Here is a 10,738-nt window from a genome sequence, read left to right as displayed (position 1 = left end):
GTATGTGGACAAATAAATAGGTCAATGGAACAGAACATGGAACAGAACAGAGGCTAGAATAGACTCAAACATATATAGTCAATTGGTTTTGAAAAAGATGTTATTATAGGCTGCCTCTAGGATGGGCCCAGTGAGTCCTTCCTCCTGGTATTCACACTCTAATATAATCTCCTCCCTTTGAATGTAGGCTGACAGAAGTGATAGGATGTTACTTCTGGGGTTAGTTTTAAAAAAAACTATGGCTTACATCTTGGGGGCACTCTTTCTCTCTTGGATGGCTTGCTATTAGTAAAGAACTAGCTGCTATGTTGTAAGGCAGCCCTACAGAGAGGCCCATGTGGTGAGGGCTGCCAAAGGCCTGCCCAAAACACATGAATGAGCTTAGAAGCAGACCCTCATCCCCTCGAATCAAGCTATCAGATGAGACTGCAGCCCTGACCAACAGCTTGACTCAACCTCATGAGAAACCTTCTTCCAGAGGCACCTAGCTAAACTGTTCCCAGATTCCTTAACCATAGAAAATATGAGGTAAATAAATATTTCCTGTTTTAAGCTGCTACATTTTGGGGCAATTTGTTTCAGAGTGATAGATAACTAATACAGTTACCAAGGGAATTCAAAGGGGGGAAATCGTCTTCCACAAATAGTGTTGGATCAACTTGATATTTTCATGGAAAAAAAAATGAACCTCAACCTCTACCTCACACCATACACTAATATTAATTTGAGGTATATATTAGACCTAAGTGTAAAAGCTAAAACTATAAAACTTTACAACTTTGGGGTGGGCAAAGATTTCTTAGACAAGATTCAATAAGTAATAGCCATAAAAGAAAAGATTGATAAGTTGGACTTTGTCAATGGTTTTATATGGAGGCATTATATGATGAGGTCTGTGCTTCAGAAAAATAAGACAAATCTGGGAGCAGTGTGCAGTATGGATTAGATAGGGAGAGTGACTGAAGACAGGGAAACCAGTGAGCAGTCTACTGTAAGAATTGAGTAAAATGCTGAATTAAAGAAGAAGAAGGGGGGAGGGGAGGGGAGGGAAGGGAAGGAAAGAGAAGGGAAGGGAAGAGAGGGACATATACATGGAGACAAAGAGAGACAGACATAGAGATTCAGAGACTGACTTCTTAGGGCAAATACCATAAGTAAGATATACAACACTTTCTTTTTTTAATTAAAAATCAAAATTTGGTTTTTGATACAAGAGTAACAGAAATGACAATGATTTTCTCTAATCATTGGAGATAGATAAGTCCAGTGAAGTTAAACAGTAAATGAGTATCAGAAACATAATTCTTAGTTTCTATATGAGATTCATTCATTCTTTCATCCAGTGTTAACAAATATATGTTGTCTTTTTATAAAAATTGTGGTAAAATATATGCAACATAAAATTTACCATTTTAACCATTTTTAAGTGTACAGTCAGTAGTGTTAAGTACATTCACATTGTTTTGCAACCAATCTCCAAAACTTTTTTCATCTTGCAAAACTGAAACGCTATACCTCTTAAACAACAATTGCCCATTTTTCCCTCCCTGCAGCCCCTGGCAACCACTTCCACTTTCTGTCTCTATGATTTTGACTATCTTAGGTACCTCATATAAATGGAAACATAAAGTATGTATGTATACTCATATATCACATTTTGCTTGTCCATTCATTTGTCCATGGATACTTGGGTTGTTTCCACCTTTTGGCTATAATGAATAATACTGCTATGAACACGGATGTACAAATGTCTCTTTAAGACCCTACTTTCAATTCTTTTGAGTATATACCCAGAAGTAGAACTGTTGGATAATATGGTAATATATTTTTAGTGTTTTGAGGAACTGCCATCCTGTTTTCTACAGTGGCTGCACTATTTTATATTCCCACCAACAATGCACAAGCATTCCAATTTCTCCACATCCTTGCCAACACTTGTTATTTTCTGTCTTTTTTTTTAAAATTATAATAGTAGCCATCCTAAGAGGTGTGAAGTGGTATCTCATTATTGTTTTGATTCAGATTTCCCTAATGATTAGTGATGTTGAGCATTTTTTTAAATTAAAGTTTATTGGGGTGACAATTGTTAGTAAATTTCAGGTGTACAACATAGATTTCAGGTGTAAAATTCTGTATTACATCATCTATAAATCCCATTGTGTGTTTACCACCCAGAGTCAGTTCTCCTTCCATCACCATATATTTGATCCCCTTTACCCTCTTCTACCACCCCTCCCCCCCTTACCCTCTGGTGACCACTGAACTATCGTCTGTGTCTATGAGTTTTTGTTTTCATTTGTTTGTCTTGTTCTTTTGTTGTTTTTGATTCATATACCACATATCAGTGAAATCATATGGTTCTCTGCTTTTTCTGTCTGACTTATTTCACTTAGCATTATAATCTCAAGATCCATCCATGTTGTCACAAATGGTCTATTTCATCTTTTCTTACCGCCGAGGATGTTGAGCATTTTTAAAATGTGTTTATCATTTGTATATTTTCTTTGGAGAAATGTCTATTCAATTCCTTTGCCCATTTTTTAATTGAGGTTTTTTATTTTTTTGGTTGTTACTGTTGTTGAGTTGTAGGAGTCCTTTATATATTCTGGATAGTAAAGCCTTATCATATACATGGTTTACAAGTATTTTGTTGCTGATTGTTTGTCATGTGCCAGAACTGTTCAAGATATTGAGAATACAGAGGAGGCCTCTATTCTCATGGAGATTGTGTTCTCTTGGGTAGAGGCAGAAGCGAAACAATACAACAAATAATGTAGTTTTAGATAAGGAGAAGTACCATAAAGAAAAGAAACAGGGTGATAAATTAGAGATGATGGGTAGATGGAGGGAGTCTACTTTACCTAGGGTAGTGAACTAAGACCTTTCTCTTAGAAAGTCACATTGAGTTGATGAGAATCACTGAGAAGGATCCATCCACATGGATTTCATCCCAGGATGAGGGCACAACCAGTGCGATGGCCATAAAGTACGGATGATAATGGTGATCAAGGGTGTGTGTATAAACCATAAAATGATAAGTAGGCAAGGACCAGATCAGTTAGGGTTTACAGGCCAAGGTGAAGAGTGTGGATTTAATGGTAAGTGTAATATGAAACATGGCCAGTTTCAAGCAGAGGAGTCATAAGATCTCACTAATACTTTTAAAAGATCACTTTGGCTGGTCTGTAAAAAATGGATTATGTAGTAGGGAGAGATGAAAAGCAAGGTTCCAATGAGTATTCTTTCTTCAGGCTCTTCTTTTACACCACCCTCAGGCAGTTGTCCCCTCATGCTGCTAGAGTCTTCTATTCTCTTATGTTTCTAAATTTGTATCACATCGTGTACATTGGCAATGGGGGTCTTCCTTAACAGAATACATTTTTGTCACCTCTAGCAACTTCCTTCATTTCTGTATCGTTCAGTGTGTGCAAGGTTATGTGATAACTGAAGATCCCAAATCTCAGTGTCTTTCTTAAAGCAAGCTAAATTATTTCTTGCTCACGACATATGTTCACTGCTAGTTGGCTTGGGGTAACTGCTCTGTGTCATCCATATGATGGGAACAAGGCTGATGGGGTAACTACCATTGCTTGTGGCTGTGGAGAAGGAAAGAGAAAATGGCTGAATTGTGCACTAGGATTAATACTTCTTCTCAGAACTACTCCATGCCACTTCCACTCACGTTTCATTGCCAAAGCAGTCACTCCGAACTTCAAAGGAGCCAGGGAGAGCAATTATATTTTGTTGTTGAAAGTTGGGAAAACCAGAAATATTTGAGAATAGCAAAAATATCTACAATCACTTCCAAGATCACAACTAATTCTCTTCAGCACTCAGTAAAATATTTGCCCCAAACTTCTAGACTTTATAACTTCCTATATGTATTTAGATACATTTGCTTATATTAAAAAAAATATTTCACTCCTCCTTACTAAGGACATTCACTGTGTAGGACATTATAAACCTTTTACTCGTCTATTGTAAAACAACATAGATGACAAATTTTGTATTCTGAAATCAACTTTAACATGATATTCTCATTATAATGAAATACTTATATATGTAGGGTCTCATAGAGATAAGGGTTGTACTAATGTCATGGTGGAAGAAATGGAAAGTAGGTGTTGGATTTAAAAGACGTTTACATGTGAGAACCAGCAGGACTTTGTAACCATTGAAAGCGGAAAATAGATGAGAAGGAGCAATTAAGGATAACGGAGGTTTCCTGGACCGGGAGACTTATTGGAATAGTGGTGTCATTGCCCATTTAAGGGAATACGGTAGTAGCTGGTGCGTGAGGTAAATGGACAGATAATTAATTTGAATTAATTGAATTAATTTGAAATTTTGAATTTCAGATGTGTATGGGAAACTCTGCCCTATCTAAATCCTCCCTTGGTTAGGAGTGAATGGTGAAGCTAGAAGAGGAAAAGAAACCACTGGAAGAAGACTGGGAAGGGAGCATCGAAAACATTGTGTTACATAAGTGAAGAGAGAAGTGAGTTTTGAGGGTGTCTTTACTCTGAGATATTTAAATATATACAATTTTAACCTCTTTGAAGTGTAGGCACAGGTGCCCATTCCACCTTCTAAGCATCTCTGTATCATCATTATTTTACTTCAATAATGTCTACAGTTCAGCATTTTAATATGTTAAAAAGGAAAAAGCTTGAAATGAAGGCAGGAAATAATGTAACAATATGTACCAACAGATGGGCAACAGTCACTAAAAAGTCTAAAAGAAATCTGCAGTGTTAGAATTTGTTAGTGTGCCTCTAGCACTGTCTAGGGGAGAAACAGAATAGTGGAGAAAAAAGGATTCAAGAGTCTGCTATACTGGACAGAATACAGGATGCTGGTTAGAATACAACTTTGCCACTAAATAGTACTCCTATTTATAGAGTGCCTCCTATTCATCAGGGACGGCGACAGGTATTCTAAATATTTTTATTTCAGAATCATCATGATAATCCAAAGACTTGGTACGATTGGCCCCAATTTGTAGTTCAAGGAACTGAGCCTCAAACATTCAAAAACCTGTTCAAGGTCAAAGTACAGTAAGTGAGAGAACTGCAAGTTCACACAGATGGCTTTGACTTCAAGGACTGGGCTCTTTCCACTAGAGCCAGTAGAACCCAAATCTAGTTGTGCATTCCAGGTGCCTGGAGACTATGTTAAAACACATTTGCCAGCTTCCCATTCAAGATTGTCTCAGAAGATGGTAATATTAGTATAGTACTTTTCTTTCAGGGTTGTTGTTAGGGTTTCGTGTAATAAAGTATATTGGAATGTTTCATAAACTTCAAGTTTAACATAGATATAGTTTAATGGTTTTATTATCTGATCATCTAATTCCCTTTTTTATATTTTTTATTATGATTATATTTTAATTGAGGTAACATTGGTTAGTAACATTATGTAATTTTCAGATATACAACATTATAATTCGGTATCTGTATACACTATAGCATGTATATATCTAGTTTCCATCCGTTGCCGTACATTTGACCTCATTTTATCCATTTTGCCCTTCCTGTACCCCCCCTCCCACTCTGGTAACCACCAATCTGTTGTCTGTATGTGAGTTTGTTTTTATTTTATTTGTTGTTTCTTTTTTGTTTTATATTCCACATGAGTGACATTATATAGTTTGTCTTTTTTCTTCTGACTTATTTCACTTAGTATAATACCTTCAAGGTCCATCCATGTTGTTGTAAATGGCAATATTTCATCTTTTTTATGGCTTAGTAATATTCGTGTGTGTTTGTGTGTGTGTGTGTGTGTGTGTGTACACATACCACATCTTCTTTACCCAGTTATTCCTTGATGGACACTTAGGTTATTTCCATGTCTTGGCGATTGTAAATAACGCTGCAATGAACATAGATAGGTATGTATATATCTTTTCAAATTAGTGTTTTCATATTCTTTGGATAAATATTCAGAAGTCTAATTCCCTTTCTTTTGACTTTCTAGTCAGGAAACAATTGTGTAATAATTAATTAGGCTCATCAAATATCTTGAAACAAGAAAAGGGTGTCTGAAACTATATTTTGGCTTGGTAATCATATTTTAAATTGATACATTTAATTCCTTGTTTATGAATCAGCACTGTTGTGAGTCTGACCGGTGGTAGTCAAATTCCCCATGCTTGATCATCCCTTTAACTGAAAGACCAAAGTTTTGAAATCCGCAAAACTGAGGACAGAAGTTCAAAGTGGAGGAGATTTGATATGAATTGTTTTAATTGGGGGCTTCATGGGAGTAGAATATTAAGTTTTGACCTGGAGGCCGGTTTGTGAATAGGTTACAAAATGAACGCGTTCCGATGTAAGACCACCTTTTCTCAGCGCTAGCAGATGGTGTTTTTCTCACTTCCAATATGCATAGCTAGTATTAGCTTGAACCAGAAATTGTAATAGGGCCCTTTAAAATGACTCCTCTTTCGTCCACCCCCATTTACCTCAACAAGAGGAGTAAGTTACCAAGGAAGATCTGGTCTTCTGTCCCAAGAGAAATTCAAGGTGTTATTTCCTCTCCCAAGTGGGGTTTTAAGTAAGTTGTATATAAATTAGCATTCTTTTCCACTGACCATGAAAGGCTGGTAGTTTACTTGTGGGCAAACACCCTTGCTGGTTTTTTTTGCAATATTCACAAAGGCACTCAGCAGGTACTTACTAAATGCATGCTCTATGAAGAAAGGTTAAGCGGTTTCCCCAAGACCACACGGATGGAACAAGTGGGGGGAGGGGGACTGAAAGTGCCTGTTATATCCAGTTACACTCCCATAATTACTCAATCCGCCTCATTCCAAGCCGAAGGACCGGGCTTTCAAGGGGACGTGAAAGGAATGCCCGGGAGGTGAGAGCCAGGAAATCGGGAGAGGTGCCTTTCCCGGCATGCTCTGCAGCACACCGAGGGGCGCCAGACGTATCCCGGCGTGCATCGGGGAGCGCCCAAGGGCGATGGTTCCCGGCTCCTGGAGGGGCACGCGAAGTTAAACTGGTAGGTATGAGCTTCCTTAGTTTTGAGACCCTGTTTCCTCGTTTCCCCTTTGTGAATGCCATCCCCTAACGGCAGAAAAGGAGGTCCTCTAACTACCCTCCCTTTCCGCGTGCGAAAGACTTTCAGCGCCGCTTCGAGCACGGTGCCAGGTGATTAGCGGTTAGGGGCAGGCCTGAGTTGACCACGTGACCAAAGCTGGCAGCCAATGACTAGCCTGGTGGTCCAGCAGCGCGAGGAATCCCGGACCCGTGAGCAGAGCGGCGCGGCGCGTGGGTCCGCTCCGGTCGGCCCGGCAGGTACGCGCAGGCGCCTTGGTTGCCACGCATCCCGTTCGTCCCCACGCGCCCAGTGGCGTGTACTTGGCGCGAGGTGTTAAGAGTATGTTTGGGTGTTTTTGTGGGTAGGGGGAAGGAGAGGGGTGGGGGGCTGGCATCACGTGGACGCCACAGCCAATCGCAGGCCGAGGCGCACCCACAGCTTTCCCCGGCGCCCCGGGGTGCGACGTGTTCAGTGAGGTTCGGCTCAGCCCTGACGGCCAGAGCGCTCTTTCGAAGCGCGTGTGCGGCTTGTAAAATCTGGCCACGGGTTTTAGTGGCGTCCACCTCCGCTGTGAACACGGACGACAAGTTCAAGGCAAAATGGCTGCTGGAAACAAGTCTCTTAGCAGGGGGAGCGCTGGGGCCGCGTGAAGGTCACATGACGAGGTTGGCAGCGCGTGCTGCTGGCGCGGGGAAGGGGGAGGGTGGGAGAAGAGAGAGGCGTGGCCAGTCACGTGCTGTCGACTGTGCGGTCCTGTGGGTTTCCAGCGCCTTACGCTGCGGCCAGATTGCTTGCTTTTACTCCTCCCACCTCGAAGCGTGGCAAACCTCGGCGAGAAGCTGTGTGGTGTGGTGAAATCAGCCGAGGTCTGAGGTCTGGGAATTAGGAGGCCAGGGGTCTAAGCCTTCAGCTACTTTTGTAATTAGCAAGTCATGTTGCCTCTCTCGGCCTCCATTTTGTCATTTATATTTTAGCTCTGTATAAGAGATTATTTCTTTAAGGTCCTTCGTATGGGAGATTGTTTCTTTAAGGTCCTTCGTATGGTGTATGACTCTGCCTCATCCCAATGTCATGTAGATAACAAAAGAACAGTGAACAAATTATTAACTGAGACAATCGCATCTCCCCACAAGAAAAACCCCATAACCATCCCCTCCCTCATCATTACGTTGATGTGGGAATTTAGTGAAGGTAATTTGTTATTAGAATCTGGCATATCTGTCCATTTTTATCAATAGCATTTATACTTTGTACCTGCCCACTTTCTTACTTGAAAACTATTCTTTTGGACGTCTAGTCCCTGTGTGTTTCTGGAAAGAAATTGAGATAATAGTATTGTCATCACTATGTCACTATGGAGATGGGGAAACACAAGTAATTAGAAGAGACTTGCTCATGCCCCATAAGGCTTCTCCTCTTGATGGGCCAATCTTTATAAAAAAATAAAAAAAAATAAAAAAAATTGAGGCTTCCTCTCACTAGCCTTTGGTATTTTTCATGGTTCTCTGCTCCCAGCTCCAGCTCTTCATTTAACCAAAGGTCAAGGCCTTTAGTGAAATGAAGCAGGCATACATTATATATTTTTCATATCACTCTTTCAGTTTCATGCTACCCTTTGATGTATCTTAAAGAGCCTTTGAATTTTGTGGGAGCACAATCTGGAAAACATTTATCGAGCAATCATTATAATGATAGTTGTCACTTTTGAGCAATTAGAGTAATAATTAACATCTTTCTAGCATATTACTTTATATGTCTTAATTCATTTAGTTCTCATAACAAACGTATGAGATAAGTACTATTATCTCCGTTTTACCAATGAGGGAAATAGCAACAGAGAGATTAAGTAATTTACAGAATTCCAGCCAGAATGCCTTTTGAAAGCTTGACAAAATGAGTCAAAAGTTTATTTTGAAGAATGAACCTGTAAAATAGGAAAAAATTTGAAAGAGAAAAGTGAGGAGGGCTCTTAACACTAGTGACCATACAAATAAAGCTGTGATAATCAAAACAGTAAGTAGTAACTCTGGACTAGAGCAGTGGAACAGAATAAACCTAGAAATATATAAGGCTATTTAGTACTATAAAGGTGGCATTTCATATAGGTTAAGAAAAAATTTCCAAATGATGTTGGAACAATTGGCTGTTTGAAAAAAAGGAATTGTACCTTAAAATGTAAATAAAATAAAATCCAGGTGAATTAAATATAAAATGTGAAGTTAGAAAATTGCTACTTTAAAAAGTGGGTAAACAATTTTCCAATCTTGGAATAGGATGAGTTGTTCTAAGCATGACAGAAAGGCAGAATTCATAAAGGCAAAGATTGATAGAATTATTGCACGAAACAACCTCTAGTTGGCAAAAATACCATAAAGTTAAAAGACAAATTTATTAATTCAGTATTCATTTAACATATTTATTGAGTGCTTACTATGTGCCAGGCAGTTTTTCAGGTATAGGGATCCAATGATGAGTAAAGCCAGACAAATTGTGGGAAAAAAATCTTGCGCGGTGTGTTGGACCTACGTTAATGACCTTAATGTCTAATGGCGGTAAAAGACATGAATAGGTAGCTCTCACACACACAGAGACATAAAAATAACCAATAAAGATGAAAATACATTTTTTTTTCACTTATAAACAAATAACAACAACTTCGTCCTTCTGTCTGGCAGATTGGCACCTATGTAATAAAATGTTCATATTTGGCATTGGCATAGGAGTGGGGGAATGGCATACTCATACACTGCCGTTGATTGATAATTATGTATGAACATCCTTAATGGAGGCCATTTTGGCTGTACTTATGAAAGCATTAAAAACCTATATGTCCTTTGACTCAGCAGCTCCTCTTCTTTGTTAAGGGACTGGTTGGTACTTTATAAAGATTTTCATTTAAGAGTTGTCTTTGTAGTATTTTATATAAAAGCAAAAACTGGAAAAACTTAGGTGTTGAATAATAGGGGATTGGTTAAATAAATAAAGTGCCCTCATAGAAGGTAATACCTTTTAGCTAGTAGACATGATACAGATTTCTACTAATTATTTGGAAAGCACAGTATTATGTATATTGTTAAGTGTAAAAAATAGGTTACAAAATTATGTGTAGTAGGATCACATTTTTGTAGGAATATACCTATATGTGTTCATTTACATAATAGTCTAAAATGATATACATCAATGTAAACTAACAGCGAAGTCTAAAATGGTATACATCAGATGTGAACCAGTGATTTTATTTGAGTGGTAGAATTTTTTGGATGAATTTAATTTAAAAAATAAATGTTACTATTTAGAATAGTTTTAGGTTTATAGAAAAATTGCAAAGATGTTACCAAGAGTTTCCATATAACCAGTACCCAGTTTTCCCTATTAATAACATTTTGTTAGTATGGTATATGTGTTAAAATTAATGAACCAATAAATATTGGTACATTATTATTAACTAAAAGCCCACAGTTTAATCAGATTTCTTTAGTTTTAAGCTAAGGTCCTTTTTCGATTCCAGGATCCCATGATATTACAATACTTTTTTTTTTGTTAAATTTAAGTGTACTAGTGCTTTATTGATTGGTGAAATCCCAGGGAAGGTGTGAGGGGAAAAAGGGAGGCAGGGAAAAAGTGAAAACAAACAAGGAATGTGTTACTTCCAGAGAGTTCCTGTGAAGCTACTACCTCTCAGAACTGTCCATTA

The 10,738-nt window shown here is 38.5% G+C and overlaps 1 protein-coding gene across 3 annotated transcripts in view; it reads left to right on the top strand.

Annotated features, from left to right (window-relative positions):
- Nucleotides 1-6,882: 6,882 nt before the first annotated feature.
- Nucleotides 6,883-10,738, top strand: part of MGA (MAX dimerization protein MGA) — a 131,746-nt gene continuing 127,890 nt past the window's right edge. The window contains exon 1 of one of the 3 annotated variants that reach the window (XM_033107244.1): nt 6,883-7,005. The gene's annotated coding sequence lies outside the window, so the exon portion shown is untranslated. Of the gene's footprint in view, nt 7,006-7,221; nt 7,302-7,367; nt 7,384-10,738 lie in introns of those variants that run through there. The other 2 variants (XM_033107245.1, XM_033107249.1) reach the window with 2 other exon arrangements.

This window comes from Rhinolophus ferrumequinum, chromosome 6, assembly GCF_004115265.2.
Source record: "Rhinolophus ferrumequinum isolate MPI-CBG mRhiFer1 chromosome 6, mRhiFer1_v1.p, whole genome shotgun sequence".
NCBI classification, from domain to species: domain Eukaryota; kingdom Metazoa; phylum Chordata; class Mammalia; order Chiroptera; family Rhinolophidae; genus Rhinolophus; species Rhinolophus ferrumequinum.
This window is presented reverse-complemented; position numbering and strand designations above follow the sequence as displayed.